Source organism: Jaculus jaculus, chromosome 5 (genome assembly GCF_020740685.1).
Source record: "Jaculus jaculus isolate mJacJac1 chromosome 5, mJacJac1.mat.Y.cur, whole genome shotgun sequence".
NCBI classification, from domain to species: Eukaryota; Metazoa; Chordata; class Mammalia; order Rodentia; family Dipodidae; genus Jaculus; species Jaculus jaculus.
Genome location: NC_059106.1, coordinates 125983095 through 126009319, shown reverse-complemented (window position 1 = coordinate 126009319; position 26225 = coordinate 125983095). Strand labels below are relative to the sequence as shown.

At 49.7% G+C, this 26225-nt stretch overlaps 1 protein-coding gene across 2 annotated transcripts in view; it reads left to right on the top strand.

Annotated features, from left to right (window-relative positions):
- Positions 1 to 26225, top strand: part of Hpcal1 (hippocalcin like 1) — a 123839-nt gene that overhangs the window by 85047 nt on the left and 12567 nt on the right. The window contains exon 2 of one of the 2 annotated variants that reach the window (XM_045150820.1): positions 6694 to 6781. The exons of the other annotated variant lie outside the window; for it this stretch is intronic. The gene's annotated coding sequence lies outside the window, so the exon portion shown is untranslated. The remainder of the gene's footprint in view (positions 1 to 6693; positions 6782 to 26225) is intronic. 2 annotated transcript variants of the gene reach the window in all.

Sequence of the window (26225 nt, the reverse complement as noted above, 5' to 3'; positions counted from 1 at the left end):
TGGCTCACGCCTTTAATCCCAGCACCTGGGAGGCAGAAGTAGGAGAATCACTGTCAATTCGAGGCCACCCTGAGATTACATAGTGAATTCCAGGTCAGCCTGGGTTAGAGTGAGACCCTACCTCAAAACACACACACACACACACACACACACACACACACACACACACACACACAGGGCTGTGGAGGAGAAAGAAACAGGTTCTCAAGTATTCCAAACTGGCCTCAGACTTGCTGTGTAGCTGAGGACGACCTTAAACTTCGGATCTACCTGCCTCCATCTCTGCTGGGAATATAGGCATATGGCATCACACTTGGCACATGCAATGCTGGGGATAAACCCAGGGCTTCCTATATGCTAGCAGTCTTCCAACTAACCTAAATCCCAGCCCCCCAAAAGAGATTTTTAACATAGATTTAAGCACAGGGTTTAATAGCAAGATTCTCAGAAAAAATATGAGACACACCCAAAAGCATGGAGGTGGGTTTCTCAGATGTGAGTCACACACTTCATTACCTTTACAATATCCATGTGCACACACACGCACAATGTTAAATTAGCAGTGAACCATGTGTAAGGTATGACTGGGAGTGTGCATGCATGTGTTGATGTCAAGCGTCTTCCTCTGTGGCTCCTCACCTTATCTTTCGAGACAGTGGCACTCGTAGAATGTGGAGTTCGCTGATTTGGCTGGACTGGCTAGTCGGCAGGCCCCGGATCCTTCTGCCTTTGCCTCCCCACTGCCAGGACTACAGGTGGGCACTGCTGCGCCTGGCTTTTCAATGTGGCTCGCCGGAGACCTGAACTGGAGTCCTCATGCTTGTGCAGTAAGCACTGGACCCCCCGAGCCATCTCCCCGACCCCATGAAAGTCTTCTTTGTGTCCTAGACAGGCTTAAAGAAGACGTGCTGGTGGGAGGAGGGTTCGGGGAAAGTTCTTGTTCCAGGCCAGTCTCTGCTTGAGTGACCTCTAGCACAGCTGTGACTTCTGCCGTTGTTAGGTTCCAGCGTGTGACTGAGACAGGACGAAAAGAGAAAGTTAAAGGGATATAGGAGGGAAAAGGGAGCCTCTCTGGACTTTGGCTGAAGCATCTCTCCAGCTGGTAATCAAAAAGTCTAGCTGGGCAGTGGGGAGGGGAGGAGGGTATTACCATGGGATATTTTTTCTTTATAATTTTTATTTATTTATTTATTTGAGAGCAACAGACACAAAGAGAAAGACAGATAGAGGGAGAGAGAGAGAATGGGCGCGCCAGGGCTTCCAGCCTCTGCAAACGAACTCCAGACGCGTGCGCCCCCTTGTGCATCTGGCTAACGTGGGACCTGGGGAACCGAGCCTCGAACTGGGGTCCTTAGGCTTCACAGGCAAGTGCTTAACCGCTAAGCCATCTCTCCAGCCCCATGGGATATTTTTTATAATCATGGAAAATGTTTTAAAAATTTGAGAAAAAATAAAATAAAAGAAGATTTTAAAAAATTCTAGCTGGCCAGGAGTGGTGGTGCACGCCTTTAATCCTAGCACTTGGGAGACAGAGGTAGGAAGATCGCCACGAATTTGAAGCCTCCCTGAGGCTACATAGTGAATTCTAGGTCAGCCTGGGCTAGAGTGAGAACCTACCTTGAAAAAACAAAAAAAGCCCAAAAAACAAAAAAACAAAACTCTAGCTGAGCATAGTGGCTCACCCCTTTAATCCAACACTTGGGAGGCAGAGGTAGGAGGATCACTGGGAGTTCAAGGCCAGCCTGAGACTACATAGCAAACTCCAGGTCAGCCTTGGCTAGGGAAAGACTACCTCAAAAACTGACCAAACAAAAAAGCATAGTAATTACAGGTCAGCCTGAGCTTGAGTGAGACTCTTAACCTCAAAAAAACAAAAACAAACAGGGCTGGTGAAATGGCTTAGCAGTTAGGGTGTTTGCCCTGGATTGATTCCCTAGGTCCCATGTAAGCCAGATGCACAAGGGGGTGAATGCGTCTGGAGTTCATTTGCACTAGCTAAAGGCCCTGGCACACCCATTGTTTCTCACTATCTGCCTCTCTTTCTCTCTCTCAAATAAATAACTAAAATATTTTTTAAAATACATTTACTTCAAAGGTTGCCAACATAGAGATAATATTCCTCTCAATATAGAGATAATATATTTTCAGGACATATATACAAACCAAAAAAAGAATGTGCTTTTGTGGATTAGAAGCTATGTGCCTTATGGACTGGAGAGATGGCTCAGTAATTAACACACTTGCCTGCAGAGCCTGATGACCAAGTTCAATTCCCCAGTCCCCATGTAAAACCAGATGTATAAAGTGGAGCATGCTTCTGGAATTCATTTGCAGCACCTGGAGGCCCTGGTTCGCCCATTCTCTCTGTTTCCTCTCTCTCTCTTTGCTTGCAAATAAATAAAATTTAAAAAAAATATGTATATATATATATATTTTTTATGTATATATATATATATATATTTTTTTTTTTTTAAAGCTGTCCCTTATGCTGAGCTAGACACACAGTGAAGCATTCTCATTCACGCAGAGCTGTCCCGAACCGGCCTTCATAGCTGGACTTTGTGTGACCTGTAGCCAGGTGAGCCCTCAGCATTAATGATGTGTGTCAGGAGGGTGTACCCACCTTGAGGGTGTGAATTAGGGTACTTCCCCACTAAGCTCAAGGACACCCTCTCACCTAAAGAGCTGCTCATTACATTCCATGGCTTTTCAAAAAAAATTTTTTTTCCAGGTTAACATACACAGTAATGGATTTTATCATGACATCTTCATGTAGACGTGCGTTCTACGCTGTTCTCATTCACCCCCCCTTCCTTCCCTGTGCCGGCCCCACCCAAGCTGCTTCCCTTCCACGCTCCTAATTAGTCCCTCCTGCTTTTATGTCACATGTATTCCATTGCCTTCTCTATTTCTCTCGTCCCTTAAGAGTTCATCTTCCCCTCTCATGATTCCTTTTTTAGTTTCATGACCTACACACACACATACACACACACGCATGCACGCACGCACACACTTTGAAATCTAGGTTATGCATATAAAGAAAAACATGCAGTATTTGTCTTTCTGAGCTTGGCTTATTTCACTTCATATCCATTTTCCTCAAATGTCATGGTTTCATTTTTCTTTATGGTTGTGTAAAATTCCTTTGTGCGTACTCAGTAGCCTCTCAAAAAGCCCCCTGGATTCACAGCAGCTGCTGCAGCAGCAAAAGCAAGTGGCGTGTGCACTGAGGGGGTGGTGTTTTGGGCATCCCACTTGGCTGACAGGGACCTGGTCCTGTCCTGGAGTATTTTGCTCCTCAGCAACCCCCCCCCCCCAAGGATAGCCCTTGGCCAAGGCACTGGGAAGGGCGGGGTGAGGAAAGGTGACTGACACAAATGTGCCTGGACACATGCCGCGCGATCAGTGACTTTGCACAGGGCTGATCCCCCCGGGGTGTTAATTTCCCTCAATCAAAGCAGGATTCGTGGAACCTGTTAGCCAAGTCTGTGGACTTGGAAGTACCTTGAGAAAATGTGGGACACGGCATAGGTGATGTTAAGGGGAGTGAAACCAGTTTGTCACAACAGACACATGTCCGTTTATACTTGTGAAACAGAATGCCTAGCACCAAGAGTGATCGCTAGTGAAGTTGGGCGACCACAGTGACCACTGATGATGACAAATGTGTTTCTCTGGATGTGGTCAGTGGGGTGGGCTATGTGTTTAGGAACAGGGATCTGTAGAGTGTTTCTGAACCCCTGTTTTTTAAATGAACCTGAAACTTCCCTAAAATAAAATTCATTAAAAATACATCTCATAGCCAGGTGTGGTGGCACATGACTTTAATCACAGCGCTTGGCAGACAGAGGTAGAAGGATCTCCATGAGTTCGAGGCCAGCCTGGAGCTACAGAGTGAGTTCCAGATAGGCTTGGACTAGAGTGAAAGCCTACCTCAAAAATACAAAAAAAACCCCACAAAACCCAAACATATATGTATGAAATGCATGTGTGATATATGTACTTGGACATATGCACGTGTGTGTGCATACACATATACACAAACTCTACCATCCAAGCATGGTGGCCCTGCAGTGAGAACTTATTGTGGGAAAGTGCATGAGTTTTCTACTGGAGATCTTGAATTTTAGTAAAGGCTGAGACTAAATGTGGAGACATTCATTTGTTAAAGACTGATTACTTATTGAGGGCCTGCTGTGTGTAGGCTCCAGGCTGGGCACCAGGCACATGGAAATGAAGCTGATGTGTTACTGACCCTGTGGAGTCCCATTAGCTGAGTGGATAGGAGGAGGACAGAGACCCAGAACAAGGGCACCCCATGGTCCCCTGCTGTGGGGCCAATGCTCAGGTAGGCTAGTATTTGGTGCAGTGAGCACACCTGAACTGTCGCTGTGTGGGCAGAGGGACCACGCGCCACAGCTCAGGAAGAGAAGTTGCACTCAGGTGATGCACTGTGCAGGTCCCATCCTCACTTCCCGCATGGTTTGTGTGCTGGCTGCAAGTTTCCAGTCCTTGCATGTTGTGGATATTTGAGTGGATGTCCCTCAGTATATTCAGGAGTTTATTATAGCTTGTAATTCAGATCTGCAGCCACCTGGCTGGGGGAGATGCCACTGTGGGTGGGTCCTAGGGTCCAGCCCTAAGGTGTGTGGGTGGATTTGGAATTCCAGTCTAAAGATATGCACAGTGCCTGAGCTTTGCCTGCAGTTCCTAAGTGAGACTGTGCTGGTGGTGGCTTGTGGCTTTTCTCTCAGCGTGGACCTTTGAAAGGGGGCCCAGCTTCTTCTGCCATTGTGGAACTTCCCCTGAATCTCTAAGCTTCAAATTAATGCCTTTTCCTGGGCTGGAGAGATGGCTTAGTGGTTAAGGCGTTTGCCTGTGAAGCCTGAGGACCCAGGTTCATATTGCTGGCAGAAATCACCCAACCAAGAGCAGCTTTGGGGGACAAAGGGTTTATTTTGGCTTACAGACTTGAGCGGAAGCTCCATGATGGCAGGGGAAAATGATGGCATGAGCAGAGGGTGGGCATCACCCCCTGGCCAACTTAAAGTGGGACAATAGCAACAGGAGAGTTTGCCAAACACTGGCATGGGGAAGCTGGCTATAACACCCATAGGCCCACCCCAACGAAACACTGCCTCCAGGAGGCAATAATTCCCAAATCTCCACCAGCTGAGAACCTAGCATTCAGAACACCTAAGTTTATGGGGGACACCTGAATCAGACCACCACACCATATAAGCCAGATGCACAAGACGGTATATGCATCTGGAGCTCATTTGCGTCAGCTAGAGGCCCTAGCGTCCCCAATCTCTCTTGTCTCTCAAATAAATAAGTAAGGGTTTTTTTATATTATTATTAAGGGCTGGAGAGATGGCTTAGCCGTTAAGGTGTTTGCCTGCAAAGCCAAAGGACCCAATTTCGATTCCCCAGGACCCACGTTAGCCAGATGCACAAGGTGGTGCACGCATCTGAGTTAGTTTGCAGTGGCTGGAGCCCTGGCGCGACCTTCTGTCTCTTTCTCCTTCTCTCTCTGTCAAATGAATTAATTAATTAAAATAAAAGATTTAAAAACTTAATGCCCTTCCTTCCATAACTCATTTGAAAGTTCACCCCAGCAACGTGAAGCTGACCACTGCACATGTGTATATGTCTGTCATGTGAATGTGGGCACACGTGTGTGTGTGTGTGTGTGTGTGTGTGTGTGTGTGTGTGCACATGTGCATGTGGAGGCTAGGGGTCAGCACTGGGAGTGACACTGGGTTTTGAGATGAGATTCCTCACTGAACCTGTAGTTCCACTGCTCTGGTGAGACACGCTATCAGCGAGCCATGGGAACCCGCTGTTTCCACATCCCCAGTTCTGGGACTACACATGTGTGCCACTGCACCCAGCTCTTACCTGGGTGCTGGGGAACCAAACTCAGGTTCTCAGGCTTCTATGACAAGCACTTTACTGATGGAGTCATCTTCCCAGCCCTCCAATCTTTCTGTTCCTTGTACACTTCTGAGTTTCCTGCCCTGAGAAGGCATGACTGGTTCGCTGTAGACCTTAAGGAGGCCTGGGGTGAGTCAGGACCCATCCAGTAGTTGAGAAAAAGTAAGACTCAGAAACAAGGAAGCCCTGGAAACTGGGGGGACTCTCACGGGGCCGGTGAAGGCGGTGGGTATTCCGTTGAGCCCACCCAGGCCCAGTTTGATGTGAAGATTCCACTGTGTCTATTTGTTTGTTTGTTTTGGTTTTGGATTTTCAAGGTAGGGTCTTGCTGTAGCCCAGGCTGACCTGAACTTTTCTATGGAGTCTCAGGGTGGCCTCAAACTCATGGCAATCCTCCTACCTCTGCCTCCCGAGTGCTGGGATTAAAGGCGTTCACTGACACGCCAAGCTTCCTGTTTCTTCCTCATACCAGAGGGTGCACAGGCTGCATCTGTGATGACCCAGAGCCTCCCAGCTGGGTCCCGATGCCACTGATTTTTGAAGCTGGGTTTATGGATTACAGAGCCCTAGTCACACCTAGTGTTCACACCAGCTTCGTGATAGATGAGAACTTTAAGTCTCAGCGGGCTTCTGCTTGTGTGGCTCACAGAAGCTATAGCCCCCAACTGTGCCTGGTACTTGGAAGCAACTGGAGGGAAAGGTATGGGTTCAGGCCAGGTGCCTGCATGCAGTGTGACCTGTGGACTTCTCTTCCAGGGGCATGGTCTAACAGCCTGGTCAAGTTTGTGCATCAGCCCCCAGTGGTTCTGACTCCTGCTCTGTCTTGGTCTCTGCTTGGCCCCAGGTAAGCCACCCCTAAGGCCCACAGGCCTGGGACTGGGTAAAGTTCAGGGTGGAAGGAGTGGCTTCTGTGAGTGAGTACTGTATGGGAACTTGACCTAGGTCAGAAAAAATAACAGGGAAGGGGCTGGAGAGATGGCTTAGTTGTTAAGGTGCTTGCCTGCGAAGACTAAGGATCCAGGTTTGATTTCCCCCGGTACCCATGTGAGCCAGATGCACAAGGTGGCACGTGCATCTGGACTTCGTTTGCAGTGGCTAGGGGCCCTGGTGTGCCCATTCTGTCTGTCTGCCAACTCTTTTTCTCTTAAATAAATAATAAATAAATAAAATATTTATTAAAAAGAAAAGACAGGGAAGACTGTGTGGGGAGACAGGTCAGAAAACCAGGGCTCAGAGATGAAAAGAGCCCACGTCGGTCCCTGAGTCAGCTTAGTTCTTCATCTTTCCGGGTACATCCTAGGACCTTGGTGCTTCTGCTCGGGGACTTGTCTAGGAAGCAGAGGTAAGGACTCAGCATAAAGAGCATCCAGAGGGGACCAGGAGCCATCTCGGTCAAGGTTCTTTTGTCATCCATTCTCCCCGCAGCCCGTGTGCTGAACTTCCCCTTCTCCCAGGCCTCTGCCTGCCGCACCCCGAAAGAGGATCCAGCACCCAGTCAGTGTGCCTTGTCATTTCCATCCTCCCACCCAAAAGGAAACAACTGGTCTGGCTCAGCCACCGCAATGTCACCATCTTCATTTCAGAGGCTGTGGGTTTCTTGCTAAGCCCAACTGCTGGTACCTCCACAGAGGTTCACACCGTGGGGGGTCCGATATTAGGTGGGGCTCCCATGTATGACTCTGGCAGATACGCTGTCCCAGCAGCCCTGGGCATGGCTGCATTCCCCCTGGGCAGCCTTGCAGCTGCAGCTGCAGCATGAGATTTCCAGAGCACAGGCTGCTCCTGCCTGCGGGCCCCAGGAGGCCTTCCTGTGGGTGGAGTGGCGTTTCCTGCTTCTGTCTTCTGAAGGGAGGGCCTATCTCCTGACGCCTTGTCCTTCCCTCCCGCATGCTCTGCACATCCTGTTGAGGTTGTCATCGGGTCAGGTTGGCAGGAGGGTCTTTGGGTCTCCCCCTCCCCCCCCCCCACATAAAATAGACATAAGGGCATGTGGCGGGCACTGCTGGGGCTGCAAGGCAGAGAAACAGTCTCCGGGTGCCACCCAGCATAAGCCTTTTGGCCAAGGCTCTTAGATCAGCACAGGGTCTAGGCTGAGCTGGGAGCTGCTGTCAGGAAGTTGAAGCTGAAGTGGAGGAAGTGGCTGTGGGGTCACCCCACCTGAGACTCACGGGGGACTTGAGTGTACACTCAGGAAGCCCCCCCACCCCAATCAAGGAGACCCTCAGGTATATGGTGCTTTGTTGTTTGTTGTTTTTGAGGCAGGTTCTCACTGTAGCCCAGGCTATCCTGGAACTCTCTGTAGCCCCAGGCTGGCCCCTAACTCACCATGATCCTCCTACCTTTCAACCTCCTGAATGCTGGCATTAAAATTGTGCACCACCATGCCCAGCTTGGTTCTGTCTTTTGTACTCATTCATTCATTTGTTTTATTTAAAAGAGAAAGTAAGCCAAAACACCCGCACATTCCCTTCCCTCTTCTTGCCTTCAGCTTCTTTTTATTGATTCGTTTGCGTGTGTGTGTATGTGTGTATGTGTGTGTGTGTGTGTGTGTGTGTGTGCGCGCACACTCACACACCCTCAGAGCCTCTTGCACTACAAATGAACTCCAGAACCATGTATCACTTTGTGTCCAACTTTATGTGGGTACTGGGGAATCAAACCTGGCCCAGCAGCCTTTGCACACAGGGCCTTTAACCACTGAGCCATCTCCCTGGCCATCAGATGATGCTTTCTGATGTGCTGTCCTTGGCCCTGGTGTCAGGGATCAGATGATGCACCTGCATGATAAAGGGGCCCAGCAACCCCATCAGCAAACTGCCCCCAGGCACGTAGCGTGCACTCACTCTTCCTGTATTTGAGAGAGATAGCTGCTGCAAAAGAACTCCAGACGTATGTATCACCTTATGCATCTGGCTTACGTGGGTCCTGGGGAATTGAACCTGGATCCTTTGGCTTTGCAGGCAAGCGCCTTAACTGCTAAGCTATCTCTCCAGCCCTCTTTGTGCATTTTTTTTAAATTTTTTTTTTTTTGTTTATTTTTATTCTTCTATTTGAGAGCAACAGAGAGAGAAAGAGGCACAGAGACAGAGAGAGAGAGAATGGGCTTGCCAGGGCCTCCAGCCACTGCAAACGAACTCCAGATGCATGTACCCCCTTATGCATCTGGCTAACGTGGGTCCTGGGGAATCGAGTCTCGAACCGGGGTCCTTAGGCTTCACAGGCAAGCGCTTAACCACTAGGCCATCTCTCCAGCCCATCTTCGTGCATTTATTGAGAATACTTTGTTCCCAGCAAGCTTGCAGGCTCTGGGCTTCCAGTGCCAAGGAAAACAGAATAAAGTGTGGTTCCAGTAGTCTCGCATTTTAGTAGAGAGGAGACACTGAACTCAACATGATGTAGGGGAAAATGAGGTTTGAAAGAGAGATAAAGCATGTGTGTGTGTTGAAGCTTCTTTTATTTATTTATTTACTTATTTATTTATTTATTTATTTATTTATTTTTTTGGTTTTTTAAGGTAGGGTTTTACTCTAGCCCAGGCTGACCTGGAATTCACTATGCAGTCTCAGGGTGGCCTCAAACTCACAGCGATCCTCCTACCTCTGCCTCCCGAGGGCTGGGATTAAAGGTGTGCGCCCCCACGCCCGGATGGAGCTTCCATTTTGGGTAAAGTACTCAGGTATAACCTCAACGGAAGGCAGCTCAGAAACAGGATTATATCCGAGGAGCAGCCCCTTGCAGCCAGGAGATCCGTGTAGATGGAGAAGAGGGGAAGGTGCGCCACACAGGTAGGTGAGTGAGTCACACTGGCTCAGTGAGGACAACAGTGGTAGCTAGTATCTCAGTGCAGCGCACAGGGTTCCCTCCACCACGCCACGGATCCTCTGAGTCTTAAAGATAGCAAGTCGTGATCACAGGTTTCAAAGGTCACTGTTGAAGCCAGGGAGATGGTTCCACTGTTAAAGGAAGTTGCTTGCAAAACCTGCTCACCCAGGTTCAGTCCCCTAGTACCCACATAAAGCCAGATGTACAAAGTGACACATGCATCTGAAGTTCATGTGCATTGGCAAGTAGCCTTGACATGCGCAGTCTTCCCCTGCCCCTCATTCTGTAACTAACCAAATATTTAAATAAAAGGTCCCTGTTGCCCTTAGCAACTTGTTTAGCTGACAGCTGTGGAAGATGTTAGGCTAATGGGCTGGAGATTAGGGGCTCTGCATAAGAGTACAGTGCGGCCGACCTTGCTCCGTGAAGATTCTCGCCCTGGGATGACCACTGTGCAGATCCTAGATGCATCTCAGACAGCAGACCTCCCTGGCTTTCTGGACATGGCCTCCTCAGGAACTCACACGGTCACGGGACAGGCATCAGGGCAGGGAAGTCCTTGCTGTGTTGAAAGTGGAGGCATATTATTAGGCAATGCAGGATGACTTGGCGGTATAGATTGCTATGGCATGACCCTTCGAGGCCGTCTGACAAACACTGTGGGAAGACGCACACGTGCGCATATGTGTGTATGCAAACTTGAACGTGCATGCATACACGCCTGTACACACACAGACACTACCCCTGGTGGGCAAGCATAATGTAACTCGGCCTTCTCGTCCACTTCGGACTCTGGAGGGACAGGAGCCACTGTTGCTACCATTCTGCGGGGAGCCCCTGCTGTGCCCAGTTGGGAGGTACAAGGGAAGGACCACTTGCTTCCAGTCAGCTGGGTTCAGGGCTGAGGTAGAGCAGAGCAGGGGGGGGGGTCCCACAAGGAAACTGGCCCAGACCTGTGGGGTGCCTGGCCTGGGGCCTCCAAGCTAGCCAGAGCTGAGCCTGTTCCTGCACCTTCCCTTCCATGTTCTGGCCTTTATAAGCAGGGTCCACAGTGATCCTTCTTCCTTTCCCTGCCCAAGGTATGTAGCATGCCCTGTGCATGTGGCCCGGAGTTCCTGGAACAGCCCAGGTTTCACATTGCTCTCCAGCTGACCCCTGAGTGGTCTTGGAGGTGACTGATCCCATCTGCCAAGTTTCAGGGCACAGGAGATGCTTAACAAACGCTTGCCTGTTGGTAACTGCTAGGGCCTCTCCTGGTGGCAGGCCGTGGCTCAGAAAGGCTGGAGTGGCACGGGTGGGCAAGGAAGGTGGACCCTCTGAGGGCCTGCTGAATAGCGCTTGCAGGCCATGGAGCCATGGTGAATGGCTGGGTCTGCCCAAACTGGAGGTGGACTGAAGGAGCGCCCAAGCAGCCAGCTTCTTCCCTCCCCGACTTCCTTCCTTCCTCCCTGAAACAATTATTGTGTACTTCCTGTGTTTGGGTTGCATGTTAATTGGTTGTGGATCAGTCCCAGCCCAGCTGTGCCCTGGGGAAATAGAGCCCCACTCTTGGGGCCTTGCCTGGAACTTGAGGTATGAGCCTGTCTGTTCTTGTTGAAATTGCTGCCTCTCTTCACTTGTCCTCTTTCCTGACCCCATACCTGGGCACAGTGCCTGGCAGAGCATAGAGCCTGGTCCATGCAGGGGAAGGAAAGGCCCAGCAGGCCATGAGCACTGAGGGCATGTTACACTGCCATCAGGTCCACACTGCTGGCAGAAATCACCCGACCAAGAGCCGCCTGTGCGAAAAAAGGGTTTCTTTTGGCTTACAGACTGGAGGGGAAGCTCCATGATGGCAGGGAAGATGATGGCATGAGCAGAGGGTGGACATCTTTTCCTGGCCAAGATCAGGTAGACCACAGGAACAGGAGAGTGTGCCAAACACTGGCATGGAGAAACTGGCTATAATACCTATAAGCCCGCCCCCAACAATACACCGCCTCCAGAAGGCTTTAATTTCCAATTGCCATCAGCTGGGGAGATTAGCTGTGGTGGTTTGATTCAGGTGTCCCCCATAAACTTGGGTGTTGGAAATGCTAGCTCCACAGCTGATGGATATTTAGGAATTACTGCCTCCTGGAGGGAGTGTATCGTTGGGGGTGGGCTTATGGACTTTATAGCCAGTTTCCCCATGCCAGTGTTTGGCACACTCTCCTGTTGCTGTGTCCCACCTTATGTTGGCCAGGGGGTGATGTCCATCCTCTGCTCATGCCGTCGTTTTCCCCTGCCATCGTGAAGCTTCCCCTCAAGCTTGTAAGCCAAATAAAACTTTTTCCCAGAAGCTGCTCTTGGTTGGGTGATTTCTACCAGCAATGCGAACCGGACTGCAACATTAGCATTCAGAATACCTATGTTTCTAGGGGACACCTGAATCAAACAGCCACACCCACCTTCACTCTGGGTTGTGGTATAGCAGGTGTTCAGTGACCTAATTGACTATCACTTTAGCATTTAGATGTGTGCGTGGTCCCCCAGGCTCTCCACAGAATCTGTGATTTCAAGAATTAAAAGTGGGAAGGGAAGAGCCGGGCGTGGTGGTGCACGCCTTTAATTCCAGAAGGCAGAGGTAAGAGGATGGCTGTGAGTTTGAGGTCAGCCTGAGACTACATCGTGAATTCCAGGTCCGCCAGGGCTGGAGCGAGACCCTACCTTGAAAACTCAAAAAATACAAGTAAAGGAGGGAAATGGAGATGATTCAGTGGGTGAAGTGTGTGTTATGCAAGCACGAGTTACCTGAATTTGGGTCCCCAGAGCCCATATAAAGGGACCCTTAGACTCGCTGACTAGTTAATCTAGCCCGAGTCAGAGAGCCTAAGTTCAGAGAGAGACCCTGTCTTAATGAATAAGGTGAAAGTGGGCTGAGGAGATGGCTTAGTAGTTAAGACGCTTGCTTACAAAGCCAAAGGACCCAGGTTCAATTCCCAAGGACCCACATAAGCCAGATGCACAAGGTGGTGCATGTGTCTGAAGTTCATTTGCAGCAGCTGGAGGCCCTGGCATGCTCATTCTGTCTTTCTCACTCCCTCTCTTTCTTTCTCTCTCTCTTTCAAATAAATAAAAATAAAATAGTTTTTAAAATAAGGTGAAAGTAACTGAGAAAGAACCCCTCAGGTTGACCTTTGGCCTCTACTTGTACATGCACACACACCCAGGCATACACATATGCACAAACTCAGACGCACCCCCCTCAAAAGCTAGACAAAGTGGCAGGCACCTCTATCCAGCACTGAAGAGATGGAGAAAGAACCCCTAGGGCTCACTGGTTAGTCTAGCTGAATTAGTGAGTTCCAGAGTCAGTGAGAGATCCTGTCTCAACAAAAATACGGTGATGAGCCAGGCATGGTGGCACATGCCTTTAATCCCAACACTTGGAGGCAGAGGTAGGAGGATCGCCATGAGTTCAAGGCTACCCTGAGACTATGTAGTGAATTCCAGGTCAGCCTGGTCTAGAGTGAGAGCCTACCTTGAAAAGCCAAAATAATAATAATAATAATAATAATAATAATAATAATAATAATAGTGTGATGGGTGACTGGAATGCACTTGATGTCAGCCTTTCTGACCTACATGTGCATGCACACACATGCATAAATGCATGTACACCACACACATGCAAAAAAGACTAAAATGCATAGGACTGATTTCTAAAACTAAAATGACAATTTGCTTTTAAAATAATCTAGTGGGTGGGGAGAGGGCTCGGTCACTATAACCCTTGCTGTACAAGCATGAGGATGTGTTTGGAACCCCTAACATCCCACATGCCTGACAGGCTTGGTAGCCTGCCTGGAATCCCAGTGCTGAGAAGGGAGAGCCAGGGCATCTCAGGGCCTAGCTGGCTAGCGAGACTAGCTGAATGGGTGAGCTCTGTGTTCGAGAGAGAGCCCCACCTTGCCGTTGCAGTCAGCTTCACGTGGCTGGGTGAACTTCCAGACAGACAGAGTTCACGGGAGGGAGGGATTTATTGAAAGCTTACAGATCCAGGGGAAGATCCGCTGATGGCAGAAGAAGCCCGTTCCCTTTCACAGATCCAAGCAGCGAGAGAACTACACAGCCAACCCTGCAAAGCACAGCGCAAAATAGCAGGGGCCCAGGCAGAGCTCAAGTGCTCTGCAGACCTTTGGGCTGGAAATGAGATCCGCCCCCTAACACACCTTTGGGCCGGACCTCAGGATCCACACCCAGTGATACCTCTTCCGGCCAGGCTGCCGGCAATCCAAGTCACAAGCCCTAATAAAACTCCCTAGTCCATTGGGGGACATAAATTCAAACTACCACACTCAGTAAATAAAGTGGAGAGCTATCAGTGAGGTCACCTAATGTCAATCTCTAGCCTCCACACCCATGTGCACACGTGTACCCACACACACATGAACATATGCACATACCCATGCACACCACAGACACCTGTAAAAATAAGATAAATACTGTTTCCTCTGACACGTGTATACATGCAAAAGAAAACTGACAAAGGGTGGCTTTCCTGAGCTGCCTGCGCTCCTCATTGTCAAAACATTCTCTAATGAACTCAAGGCTGGCTGCTGGGGCCACCGAGGGGCAGCTGGCACATCCATTCTCAGTCCTCATTTTCTGAAGGGATGATTTCAATTTAATGAGAGTGACTTACTGTTTTTATTTCTTCCCAGAGACATTAGACATGAGTCAAATAGCACATGAGGCAATTCTCTGGAGATTTTCTTCCAAGCTTTAAAAACAAAACAACAACAAAAAAAGCACTAGCTTTTGGGGTGGGGTGGGGAGTTATTAGTACATATCCAGAAGTGCCCACAGCCCTCCCCTTCTGGCTTCATCACAGGGTGGCCCTTGGGCCCAGGACGAAAGACCATGCATCATCAGTCAGTGGCCATCCCAGGCAAGAAGGCCCATGATTTGAAGACACTGTATCAGTCTAACACTTCCGGTGACATCCTCTCTCCTAGTCAACTCTCCAAGGCATGGCATTAGAACATGGCTGGGCCTCATTAGTCTGGGGCACATGAGTTCAGAGACTGCAGACAATCATTTGGGAGCCATGAGTTGGGTATTTAATAATCCTTCAAGCAGGGGCTTGGCAGAAACGTAGCTTTGTGTCATCAACTGGGAAAAGAACTAAGCAGTGAGTCTGCCACACCGGGGAAAGGGAACAAACTTTCCAGGCACTTTCAAAGCATCTGTTGGGGACAGTCTCCAGGACATGTTTTGGAGCTAGGATCAGGTGACATGCTATTCAAACGCTGATGTCCACGTGTCTTTGGTACACAGGAGGAAAGTAAGTGCTGTGAGTGAATGCCTTCCCCATCTCCTGTCCTCCCACACCATTCTGAGGTTGACAGGGACAAGGACACCTAGGTTAGTGTGTAGTGTGTGTGCGGTATAGTATACGTCTGTGGTATGAAGTGTGTTGTACATTTGGTGTGGTGTATGTGTGGCCCGGAGGGTGTGTGTGCTTTGTGATCCTGGGTATGGTATGAGTCTCTGATATGATGTGGTGTGTGGGGTGCAAGGTATGTGATGTGGAGGGTGGAGGTGCCTGGGAGGTGTGAGTGAATGGGATGGAGGTACACAGTGTGTTTGTGGTATGCCTGTGCCACAGAGGTTGGGGGTGTGCATGTATACACATCAAAGTACAGGAGTTAGAATGTCACTGTTTCCACCCCAGGGAATGTGTCTGGGCCACTGTAACCTCAGATTCTCTGCCCATCTAAGCCATGAAGCCTGGTGTTTTTTTTTTTTTTTAACTTACCATTTTAATTTATTTATTATTTATGAGAGTCAGAGAGAGACAGACAGAGAGAATGGAAAAACCAGGGCCTCAAGCCACTGCAAACGAACTCCAGGCACATGCACCCCCTTGTGTATCTGGCTTACGGGGGCTCTGGGGAATCAAACCTGCGTCCTTTGGCTTTGCAGGCAAATGCCTTAACTACTAAGCCATCCCTCCAGCCCCTAAAACTTACCATTTTTTTTTAAAAAAAATTATTTATTTATTTGCAAGCAGAGAGAGACAGATCGAATGATCATGCCAGGGCCTCCAGCTGCTGTGTGACGAACTCCATGTGCCACTTTGTATATGTGGCTTTATGTGGGTACTGGGGAAATTGAACCCAGGTTGTTAGGATTTGCAGGCAAGCACCTTCACCATTGAGCCATGTCTCCAGCGTAGGCCTGGACTTTTAAGATCTCAGTGCTGGATATGCTGTGCAAGATGAACCTGCCAGAAAGCTCGAGAGGCTCCGCTGGGCCTGGGCCAAGGCTGTGGTCACTGTGACTGAGCCCATCAAGTGCCACCAGCGTTCTTTTGTACTAAAAGCTGGGGTAATGCCACCACATTAATATGGTGTTTCCTGATCATCAAGGTCCCTTGACACTGTAAACTCAGCAGGTGGGACCCCCTCCTCCCCCCAACTCTCACTTTAAAGCCAGGGAAACAGCCAGAGAAGTTGAGCCCAGCCAAGAACACTGTGCCAGAAGGGAAGGCCAGGGGCCAGAGTGTCCCCACCGCAGGGGCCTCCCCGCCTAGGTGTCCCACTGTGGCCTGTTCTGCAGTGCTGACCTCCTGAACAGTCTGAGGACACAGTCCTGAAGTGGCAGTCCCATTACCGTGTCCTCCGGAGAAAGACCCTTGTTGATGTCCTGGCCTGCGGTGCCAGAGCCCCACTGAGATGAACTGCTACCTGACGTGCCAAGTCCCATGCCCGAGTGAACAAGGCACAGGGTCTGCCAGCTCTGTCCCGCCAGGACTGACTCCACAGGGGTCCCTTATGTGGAGAGGCCACCTCAGCCCGTCCCCAGCTTGCTGTGGCCTCTTTGATGTCCTATAAAAGAGCAAGTGTGTATGTGTACAGGGAGAGGAGAGACTGACACATGGGCTCAGTGGGTATTGGGGTTCAGATTCCCAGCACCCGCATAAACGCTAGGCAGGCGTGGCAGTCCGCCTATAATACCAGGGTGCTGGAGGCAAAGACAGGTGGTTCCCTGGGCAAGCTGGCTAGTAGCCAAGCCAGTGAGCCCTGGGTTCAAGTGAGAGACCTTACCTAAGGAAATAACGTGGCGGGGCGGTGAGGAAGACACTGGACATCAGCCTCTGGTCTCTGTGTGTGCGCATGCCTGGACACGTGTGTGCCCACAGGTTCATGGAAGGAAGGGAAGGGTGCTGGGAGTGATGTGCACCTGCTGAAGCAGGAGGAGGATCCTGAATACGAGACCAGCCTAGGCTCCACAGAAAGACCCTGTTTGATTTGGGTTTTGGTACATGAGCAGTTCACTGGGTGACTGGAATGGGCATGATATGGCTGAACCCATGTTTACAGAAGCACAAGGTATGCAAGGAGAGGACAGGCCACCCACATGTCCCTCTTCCTGTTGCAGTGACGGTTTGTGCAGGGGAAGGAATGTTCTCTGGGGATTTCCTTTCGTCTTCTCCACCTGTTCCTGTTCTATTCCAGCCAGGAGCGTGCTGGGGAAGGTGGGTAGAGGCAGGGCGAAGCAGGGCTTTCTCCACCTTGCCTTGCTGCTTCTCTCTGTATTCTTTGAGGCTTGGAAAGCTGCTGGTGCGAGCCGCTGGTAATCCTGCTGTGCAGGATTGAGGAAGGTTTTGCAATGACAAGCCCTGGGCTGGAGTCCGTCTACTTGTGACACGGGACCTGCAGACACAGCCTCGGTCAGTGTGCTGAGTTTGCATCCGGGCACCCTGCCCTTCAACTGTTTGGCCTCTCTTTCCCTAGATCTCACTGGGGGCTGGGAGGAGCACCCCTCTTTCTGCACACCCTCCTCCCGCTCTTTTTGGCTTGAGCCAGGTCCCACATCCCTTGCAGCTGGCCCCTCGCAGAGGTCCAAGCTGCCCCCACAGCTGGAACTCAACTCCTGTAGGACTCAGGGGGAATTGTGAAGCGAAAACACGTCTCTCTTCACTCAAGGAGTGAGACAAGCACAGGCTACCAGGGCAGGATGCCGATGAACTTGGAACCCTGTTTGGTGCCCTTAGGTCCAAAGTCCCTGAAACTATCCATTTAAAACTGCCCAGTTTTGCCCAATGGAAACTACAGTCATTTATAATGTAAGCTTTTACCTACAGCCATATAGAAAGAGGAAAAAGAAACTGGTCAGATTAACACCAACAGCAAGTTTGATTTAACTCAGTGCATCCCAAAGAGCCCAAAATCCAGTGTATATTTTATACTAAGGGCATAAATGAGTTTAAAGTGGCCACTCTTGAAGTGCTTAACAGCCACATGCAGCTGTTGACTTCTAAATAATATTTGTTTTTGAGAGAGAGGGGGGAAGGGAAGGAAGAAGGAAAGGAGAGAGGGAATGGATGCACCAGGGCCTCTAACCACTGCAGATGAACTCCAGACACATGCTCTACCTTGTGCATCTGGGTTCTGGAGAGTTGAACCTGGGTCCTTAAGCTTCGCAGGCTCAGGTCTTAACCACGAAGCCATCTCTCTCGTCCATGATGACTTCTGTATTAGATAAAGCAATCCTAGCTTGGAGATGGAGAAACTGAGGCACTGTGGGGTTGGCAGAGAGAAACAGTGGGAGGGCCTGGGGAGTCTGCTCTCCTGCGCCCTCTAGTGTCCGTCCATTCTCACTGCAGCCTGTGTGACCCCAGGTGTGTCTCCCTCCTGCTCCATCCATCTCTTGGAGGCCAAGTCCCCTCCACAGAGAATTGCACTTAAAGGCTCTGACTCTTGCCTGCCTGTCGGGAGCAGTTTTGGAAAACAAAGTAATAAGCCCCAGGGCAGGATCTGTGCCCCAGGAGGAAGCAAATTCATGGGCCATCCAGGAGGAAGAGCAAATGCCTGGCTGTTTTCTATCTGTTCCTTCTGCCCCATCCAACAGGGAACAGGCTCTCTCCATGAGCTTAGCTCCTCAGCCCTTGAAGTTCAAGTTCACAGCAGCTTCTTCTGGAACCCTGTCATCTTCCCTTCAAGTGCCTGAGTCCAGTGCCTGTGAGCTTTGCAGATCTGACTGATGGGAGCTCTTTTGAATGATGGAATGAAGTGCCTCCGGGGTCTCCCACCTGTGAGCTGTGGTTAATGGGACTTTGGAGTGCTGGGTCCTCCCCCCACCTTGGGTCTCATGGGCTTCACCAAGCAGCCAACAGCGAGGCTTTTATTTGCTGGCTGTACCGACTTAGAGTTAAATATTTTCATAGGGCTTCCCAGCAAGGTGTTTACTTTTGATTTTCTTTACAATTTAGCACATTAAGAACAGTGAGAGAAATCGAGACCCAGGAAGAGAGTGTAAGAGCTGCATTAGCTCTCTCCCCCACTTCCCATTACCTTCAAGTCACACCCAGTCCTTGATGCTCTCAGAAGCCTGCTCCCTGTCTGATCCAAGCCATGCTGGAATGTGAAGCATTTTAAGCCAGTAGGAGGTGGCCGTGCCTCACCCCCTAGCCTCTCTTAGATGAAAGAGGACCCTGCTCCATGAAGCCGGCCTGGTGAATGCTTCTGCTGGGGAGTATGAACTGGCTTTCTGTCCCCGCAGGAAGGCTTGCTTTTTATCAGGTGTCTTCCCAGGCAGAGCATCAATAAAACTGGCTCATTTGCTTAATGAATAACAGGGGGGCCTTGGAGTTCTAGCTGTTCCCCTAGGAGAGGTTCTCTGTAGTAAACATTTTGTTTGGGCCTTTGTTAAGCATGCATAGACCCTCTTGGTGAGTGCTGCTGGGAGGTGTGAGGCTGTTCACAGATTCTAGCATACATGGGCGCCATTTAGCCATTTCATGCAAGTTACAGTGGGGAGGTCATCTTGTGGCGTGGCCTTAATAGCCAGTTTACTGGCCAGTAGGTGGCGGTGGATACCACCTTGGGAGCAACTCGGGGGCTCATTGATACCCAAGACTTTGGCAGTGAAGGACAAGGAGCCCATGAGATGGAACCCTACTGTGGCCTCAGCACACTGTATCTACAACCTGTCATGTGAAGCACCCTCCCCACCAGAGCCTTTGTTCTTTATGCTAAGACGAAATGCTACTTCTGCAGCCAAGCCAAGCTGTGATGGAGTGCTAGGGGTTCAGGAAAGTCTTGCCACCCTAAACCCAGGACTCTGTCTACTTTTTTTTAGGGCGGGGAGGGGATTGAGATAGGGTCTCGCTTTAGCCCAGGCTGACCTGGAATTCACAATATAGTCTCAGGGTGTCCTTGAACTCACAGCAACCCTCCTACCTCTGCCTCCCAAATACTGGGATTAAAGGCATGCACCACCACACCCAGCTCCCATGTCAACTTCTTTTAATTTAAAAAAAATATTTATTTTGCAAGAGAGAGAGAATGGGTGTGTCAGGGCCTTTTTAGCCACTGTGAACAAACTCCACATGCATGTTCCCCCTTGTGCGCATGTGCGACGTTGCACACTTACATCACTTTGCATCTAGCTACATAGGGCCTCAAGATTCAAACATGCATTCTTAGGCTTTGCAGGCAAGCGCCTTAACCACTAAGCTATCACTCCAGCCCCCATGTCTGCTTTTAATCATAGTTGAATAAAATTGGACTGAGAAGAATAATTGTTCAATTATTATATGTTTGGGCTAGAGAGATGGCTTAGCAGTTAAGGCTGTTGCCTGCAAAGCCTAAGGACCCCAGTTCACTTCCCCAGGACCCACATACACCAGATGCACAAGGTGCTGCATGCATCTGGAGTTCATTTGCAGTGGCCGAGGGCCCTGGTATGCCCATTCTCTCTTTCTATGCGCCTCTCTCTCTCTCAAATACATAAATAACGAAACAATTTGAAATTATTGTATTTATTGAGGGAAGTACAGAAACAAGGGAAGACACTCACATGGCTTGAGAGCCTACAGTCAGATCATCCATTGATTTCTAGCAAGTGCCTTTGAACTTTCAGGGACCATTTTAATTGCCTAAAAGAGCTATCTGACTCCCTCTCATAGCCAGTCCTGAACTTTCTTTGTGCCCAGTCCTCCTGGGAGCCTTCAGCAGGCTTCATAATCCTCATTATTCTTCCGTTTTGACCCCAAATGCCATCTTCTTAGACAAATCACCCAGCCCCCTTGCTCAGGAATGTATCTCGCAGCCTAGGGGACTTGAAAGCTGGGGATGAAACTCAAGTCCGGATTCCACACTCTGAGGACCTAAAGGATCACAAGATGCCAGGCCCAGGCCACATGCTGAGGTTTCAGCCTCTCTGGAGCCCAGTAGGACCATACATTCCCTCACGGTGGCTCCATGCTTGCGTGGGTGGGAAGCAGGCTGGGGTCTCGGCTTCGGGGAGCCGCCTTCTCTTCAGCTTGCCTGTTCCCCTGCCCCGTGTCTCTGCAGGTAGTCCTCCTTCCCTTGGCGATGGAGAAGCAACGCTGTCACTAAATTGAGGATAGGGCAGCCATTGATCCTGGCTGGCTGGCTACTGCACACCCCTGAATCTGAGCTTAGTAACTCTGTTTCCCCATGCAGTTACAATCCACATTAGGGTGCGGAGGACTCCACTCCATGAGGGCCACGGGGCTTCTTCCGTTTAGTGAGTCTTCCATCTGGCACCCTTCTCAGCAGGGATTTCAGAAAAAGAGTCCCCCATGGTATTCGTGGGTCGTTCCCCTCCTATGCTCTTAGTTACGCACCATCCCAAAGAGCATTGTGATGACACCCTGGTCATCGACTGTGGGCTTTGCTTAAGGGAGCCGCCTGAAAAAGACTACAAGGTGTGTGCCCACTGGCACCTTGGAGCCCCCCATGGACACAGCATTCACCTCCAGTCAGGAAAGAGTGCAGAACAGGGCCACACTGAGATTGCTGAGGGCCAGACAGAATGGTGGGCTCAGTGACCACAAGGCATTGGCCATTTATTGTCACATAGTCCCACATGACTGCAAGGGAAGCTGGGAAATACAGGCCAGCAGTATGGCCAAGAAGAAAAGGCACCAGGATAAGGAAGAGGAACCCACATTTCAGGGTACTGTGTGGCAGAGCTGTGATGTTGGAAGGGGTTGTAGTACACAGTGTATTTTCAAATTATCAGTGTATTCTCAACTTTTAATCTTCAACTTGTGATAGACATGAGACAGCTCTGTCATGAGTCCAGGTGCACTTGTACTTTTAAACCACATAGGCTGGAGAGATGGCTTAGCAGTTAAGGCGCTTAGCTGTAAAGCCCAATGGCCCAGGTTTGATTATGTGGAACCCACATAAGCCAGATACACATGGTGATGCATCTATTTGGAGTTCGTTTGCAGTGGCTGGAGGCCCTGGTATGCCCATTTTTTCTCCCCCCCCCCTCAATAAATAAAAACAAAATGAAAAAAATATATATCAAACCATATGCTCATGCCTTTTGGGGTACTGGGAACCTTCTGGAACCAGGTATCAGTTGACCCAATCCTGCTCCAGTACGCCTCTCAACAAGCACCTGGGTGGGTTTGACTCCATCAATCCCTGCTTGGCATTTGACAGTTGGCCTCTCCCTGCCGCTTTTCATCACTGCATGTTGGGGCTTCAGGTCGTAGCCATCATCTTGTGGACTTGATCAAGATCATAGACATGGCCTTTTTTGTTGTTGGCGGTTTTTGTTTTTTCTTTTTTTTGGTTCCTTGTTGTTAGGGGTAGAGTCACCACCCCCAAAAAGAAAAGGACAAAATTTTTGCACTTTTGGGCTAGGAAAACGGCTCAGTGGCTAAAGCATTTGCAGCACACCCCAGGGTGGGTCATGGCACCCACATAAAAGCTGGACACTGTGCCAGGTATGGTGGCACGTGTCTTTAATCCCAGCACTCGAGTGGAAGAGGTAGGAAGATCACCGTGAGTTTGAGACCAGCCGAGAACTACAGAGTGAGTTCCAGGTCAGCCTGAGCTAGTGTGCAACCCTACCTTGAAATAAAACAAAAATACAAAATTTAAAAAGCCTTCAAAAAAAAAAAAGCCAGACACCATAGCAGGCATCTGAAGGAAGTCCCAGAACGACAAGAAGGAGGAGATGAGAGAAGCCATCAAGAACTTGCAGAGCAGCTAACCTGGCCAGTGGAGAAACCAACCGAGAGACCCTTTCTCAGACAAGGTGGAAGGCAAGGATGGACATCCGAAAATTGTCCTCTTACCTCCACCTGTGTGCTGGGCACTCTTGCCTGTACGCACACACATGAACATGTATACACACTTACATCACGTACACACACACACCTTGCACCATCTTGGAATACTTCCATGGTTTATGCTGTCAGTCCTGGAGCCTTAAGAGAGAGACATGTAAAATCTTTTCTTTAAGGCTAGAGAGATGACTTAGTGGTTAAGGTGCTTGTCTGCAAAGCCTATGGACTCAGGTTCATTTCCCCAGTACCCACATAAGCCAGATGCAAAAGGTGGCACATGCGTCTGGAGTTCATTTGCAGTGGCTTGAGGCCACTCTCATTCTCTCTCTCTCCCCTGCTTCCTCTCTCACTCTCCCAAATAAATAAACTAAATTAAATTTTAAAAATTAAAAAAAAATCTTTTCTTTGCCAGGCGTGGTGGCACATGCCTTTAATCCCAGCACTTGGAGGTGGAGGTAGGAGGATCACCTACATAATGAATTCCAGATCAGCCTGGACTAGAGTGAAACTCTACTTCAAAATAAATAAATAAATAATTAAATAAAAGAACTAAAACCTTTTCTTTGAATGAGATCGGATGCAGAAGCAGATCTCAGGGCCATTGGTCTAGAGGTCATCCTACTCCCCCTGTATTCCCTGCACCCCCCAATCCTCTGAAATGTGAACATAATTTGAAGGTTCCTAGGTGATGTGAGTCCTCTCATTTGTTTTCAATGAAGGCCATCTGGCTGTCCCGGAATGCCAGCTTCAGTGACTTTCCTGCTCCCAAAGACAGAGAAGCCTGAAAGCGGGGGCCCTCCCTTCCTCTCTCTCTCTGTCATTCTCTATGTGTGTGTGTGTGTGTACATGTGCATACACACACACATAATAACCACAACAGCCAGAATGCCTTAGACTAACTAACACAAAACCTCAACTCTGCCAGGCCAAACACATGCCAGGAAGGTGAAGGACAGGTAGAGTCAACTCCCTCAGCACTCTGCATGCCCAGCTCTCAAACCTGGAGCCTTCCTCGGGCAGGTGCGAGGAGTTCAGCATTTCGCAGGCATCTGTGGAGCTGAGATGTCAGAACAGCTGTGGTGTGAGGTGTGTGTTCAGTGAGGTGAGTGGCTTCTGAATGCGTGAGCCAGAACCACCGCTGCGTGGCTGCTGCAGAACTGCTGATCAGGGCGGGGGTGAGCTTCTGGCCACAAGCCCGCCATTGCCCTCTGCTCCCTGACCTCCCACTGACCACCCACAGCCAGGCAGCCCTTAGCCTCAATCCCAGACCTGGACTTCGCCTCTGACAGGCTCCATGGCTCTCTGAGGGTCAGCTTCCTCATTACCAAAGTGCAGTTGATACATGAAGCTTCCCAGTAAGTGGATCCCACAGTCCAGGGACACTTACTCTGATTGTCCCTCCTCCCTGGGCACCGGTGTGCCACACTATTTCTCCACACTGTGGGTCCTACTGAGGCCCTTCTGCAATGCTGATGTTTTAGCAGTCCTGCTTGGCTCAGTGTCTTTCCCCTGCGAAACCCTTTGTCTGTTAATCAACTGAGCCTCTGAAGTGAATAACCCGCAGTCAAACCAGGACATTCCCAAAGCACGCGTTGAAGCTGTCACCCCAGGGTGGATCAGAGCTGTGTATGGTGGAGGTTATGGGGAACAGCTCCCCACCTCTCCATTAGTCTTAGGTATACTGTGACCCCTGAGTTCCTTCATGAACCAGGGGCCACATTGGTCCTCATAGGGCAGGACCCTGCCCTACCTTGTCCCTGAAGCTGGGGAAGTTGGCCTCATGATCTCGTGCTCATTGCTGGCTATGGCTTCCTTGGGGATACTTCGCACAGTACAGGCCACCTGTCAAACTCAGTGCCCAGTGGGAAAGCATCAGGACAGGTAGATAAATCTGCTGGCTCCCATGGTTGGGTGCCAAGGAGATGGCAACTCTTGGTGATGCAAGAAGCTCCAGGATGGAAACTAGATGTGGAAAGAGGAGAAAAGACCCAACAGTTTTGTCCTGTCAAGGTGAGAATGGAGAGGGTCTGTGCCCCCGTCCCTTCACATGTACCCACTTGCTCCTCATCCTCATTCCCAGAGCACCTCAGACAGCACTTAAGATAGCTTGTCCTGCTCGTTCGAAATCAGGGTTCTTTACCAACCACCCCAATCAAGAAATGCAGGCTGGGCTATTGTTTGTATTTCTTCTTTGACTAGGAAATAAGACACACTTTGTATTACTCAAAGTTCTCTATAGGAACAGAATAGATAGAATGAATTGTATTTAAAGGGAATTTATTACATTAGCTTATGGCAGTCCATCAATAGCAGGTTGCAGACCTGAAAGTCAAGGAACCCGGTGGCTGCTCTGTCCACGAGGCTGGATGCTCAGCAGTCCCAATCCGGCACTGAAGGCCTGGAGGCGTCCTGGACAGACGCTGCTCTTCAGTCCACACTGGAAAGCAGCCAGCAGTGCCTGCAGCCAGGTGGGGGGAGAGGAAACTTTCCTTTCCAGAGCTTCATTAGATAAAGCTCTCCTCGGAGAGGGGCTGCCCACTTTGGGGAAGGTTCCTCTTTTAGTTAAGCCTTCCTAGAAGCAACCTCAGAGATCCACTTATGAGGGATATCTGTGGATTCCTAAACAGATCAAGTTGACACAAACTTAACCATCACACAGTTCAGTGTCTTCAAATTACAGGCTGGACCAGGCGTGGTGGCACACGCCGTTAATACCAGCACTCGCGAGGCAGAGGTAGGAGGATCACAGTGAGTTCAAGGCCATCCTGAGACTTTGTAGTGAATTCCAGGTCAGCCTGGGCTAGAGTGAAGACCCTACTTTGAAATACCAAAGAATAAAAATTAAAAACAATTACAGGCTGGATCATTGTTATTTGTAATTATTCTTTGACTAGAAAATACAAACACACTTCAACATCTTAAAATTGCAAAGGAACCACACCTGTAATCTTAGCACGTGGGAGGTAGAGGCAGGGAAATGAGTTCACGGCCAGCCTGGGTTACATGAGACCCTATCACAAAAAGAGGTGCTAGCTGGAGAGATAGAAAAAAAAATAGGGTGGAGAGTAATTGAGAAAGGCACCCAATGTCAACCTGTGGCCTCCACACTCAATGCGTGCATGAGCTCCCACATTCCCACAAGCATGCATGTATGCACTACTGTTGTGAGCTCTTTCCTGGGAGAAGCTGGCGAGCGCTTGCTCCTCCAGGCAGGACACCTGACACACTCGAGACCAGAGCTCACCCTGGTGAACCAGGGGGAAGGATTTTATTGGACTTATTTACAAGTATGGACAAGGAGTTATTTACAGGATCATGGAGACCCCAAGGCAGCCATGGCATCCAAAAGTCTCATCCCAGGGCTGGAGTGATGGCTTAGCAG